The sequence below is a fragment of the Microcebus murinus genome, chromosome 24 (assembly GCF_040939455.1).
Source record: "Microcebus murinus isolate Inina chromosome 24, M.murinus_Inina_mat1.0, whole genome shotgun sequence".
NCBI lineage: Eukaryota > Metazoa > Chordata > Mammalia > Primates > Cheirogaleidae > Microcebus > Microcebus murinus.
In genome coordinates this window covers 16,405,015-16,407,807 of record NC_134127.1, presented here as the reverse complement: position 1 = coordinate 16,407,807, position 2,793 = coordinate 16,405,015, and positions in this window count along the sequence as shown.

The window sequence follows — 2,793 nt, the reverse complement described above, 5'->3', positions numbered from 1 at the left end:
GGAAGATTGGGGGAGGGACAGTGTGAGTTGGGACAGGGAACACAAGAAGTTCATTTTTAGACATGATACATTTAAGAAGCTTATACATTAGCTTATTAGCTATCCAAAGCAGAAGTAGTTAGAGATAAGAGTCTGAATTCAGGAGACAGGTCTGAGCTAGTGACATACATTTGAGAGTCATTGTCTTAGTTTGTGCTACTACAACAAAATACCTGGGCTTGGGTAATGTACAAAGAACATAAATTTGTTTGCTCATAGTTCTGGAAGCTGAGAAATCAAAGATCAAGGCACCAGCTTCTGGTGAGCGCCTTCTAACTGTTCTCACAGGACACAAAGCAGAAGGGCAAGAGAGGCCAGATGCCAGGTGAGGCCTCTTTTATAAATGCCTTAATTCCATTCACAAGGGAGGAGCTCTCATGACCTATTCACCTCTTACAGAACCCTCCTCTTAATACTACCCCTTAAATTTTGGAGGGGACACATTTAATCCACAGCAGTCATCAATATTCAGGAGGGAGTAAATCCATGAGATTAGATGAGATCACATAAGGGTGAGCATAGATAAAGAAGGGAACATGTATAAAGACAAAGCCCCAGGACACTCCTACATATAGAGGTCAGTTGACGAGAAACCAACAGAGGATATTCATAATGTGGCCAGTGAGTAAGAGAAGGATCAAAAGAGAGTGGCACCCCAGAAGCAAAATGAAGTAAATATGCCAATGTCTAAGATATAGCCATGGAACTGAGTATTTGAGGTAAAATAGAGTCCAAGAACATTATAAGAGGTCAAGAAACCAAACTGTTGGAAGGATTGTCTTTGTTGATATTGAAATTACCAAGAAAGTTGCCAAGAATTGTATTAGAAAGGGTGACAGTGAGTCAGGTGTAAAAAGTTTCAAGGAGTAAGGTGAAGCAGGAGCCCCCCCCCCCCCCCCCCCCCGGTCTACAGGTAACCAAGTATGATGGCACCATCTTCCAAGTCAAGTCAAGTAATTGTGAATGTTTTGGATGATGGTAATAATTAGGTTGACTATATGAAAGTGTTAATATTTAAATACTTTTTTTATTTACAAACATGGTAATTTCATATTATCAACCTACTATAACTGAATGTTTATAAAATATATCTATATTGGAACTGCCTTCATAAGTATGTATATGAGGGGATTTCAAAAAGTTCATAGAAAATGCATATTATAAAAAAAACTACACATAGATTTCTAAATTTTTTGCACCAAAATAAACTCATACTAACTTACATTATAACATGGCTGAACAGAGTCTAGTTTGAGGCACTAAAAAGGATAAGATATCAGTTTGAAAGGGCCCCTATCCAAGCAACACGAATTCTACTAAAATTTAAGCAAGAACAAACATGAAATTTATGGTGAATATTGGGTAGAAGGTGATCCTTTACTAAAAGATTATGGGGATAATGCCTCAAAGAAATCAGCAGTTTATAAATGGAAAACTCATTTTAAGAAGGAATGAGACTATGTTGAAGACAATGCCCGCAGTAGCAGACCATCCACATCAATTTGTAAAGAAAAAAATCATCATGTTTGTGCCCTAATTGAGGAGGACTGACAATTACCAACAGAAACAGATGGAGAGGGGCCAGAGCAAGACAAAGCACAATGAAAGCAATGGCTACCAAGAGGTGGAAGTGGTCTGGTCAAAGCAAGACAGACTGGTCAAGAGCAAAGATTATGGCAACAGCTGCTTGGGATGCTCAAGGCATTTCACTTGTTGACTTTCTAGAGGGATAAAGGGTAACATCTGCTAAATACAAGAGTGTTTTGGGAAAGTCAGCCAAAGCTTTAGCAGAGAAATGCCCAGGAGCTCAGAAAGTCTGCCTCTATCACAACAGTACTCTTGCTCATTCCTGCTCATTAAACAAGGGCGATTTTATGAGAACTTTGATGGGAAATCTACCTTACAGTCCTGATGTGGCTTCTTCTGACTTCTTTTTGTTTCCTAATCTCAAAAAATCTATAAAGGACACCCATTTTTAAATAATGTATAAAAAACTACATTGACATGGTTAAATTCCTATGAAGTTCAGTTCTTTTGGAATCGACTAAATGGTTGGTACAATCACTTACAACAATGTCTTGACCTTGATGTTGAGAAATACAATTTATATTTTTTTTATCTTTTAATCCCATGTTCCACAAACTTTTTCCCCCCATATCAATATAGATGGGCTTCCACAAACTTTTTGAAGTCTCTTTGTGTATGTGTGTGTATATATATTAGTGTTATATCCTTTTTCTGTTGTAAATTTATAAACTCCCTGAGATCTGGAAATCTAGAATTTGTATTTTACTGCTTGTGTATCTTCCATAGCACCTAGTATTCTGTTTTGTACTTAATGGTCATTTAGTACTCTTTATAGGCATATTGTAATTGCTATTGTTGGCTTCTGACATCATTTTGGGATGATCTTTAATTCCAATGCCTTTTCCTTTGGAATGAATTTGTGCACTCAGTCATTTGACAAACGCAAACTGCTTCCCAGGGGCACAGCCAGTTTCTAACAGGAGACGGGTAAGCGGAGGGCAGGGTGAGGCTGCAGGAAGAGGGCAGGACCTGTACCCTGATAGCAGGGGGTGTAAGTACTTAGAGGCTCCATTCCTTGATTACCTTCTCTCCACATTTCCCAGAACTCTCCTTTCAGGGTGTCTTTCTTTAGCCTTCACAGTCATCTTGTTGACATAGTGTTTTTAAAATTCACTGGTGATGTGCCAATTTGGGAAAATGTCATCAAAGACAACAACTATTTCCACT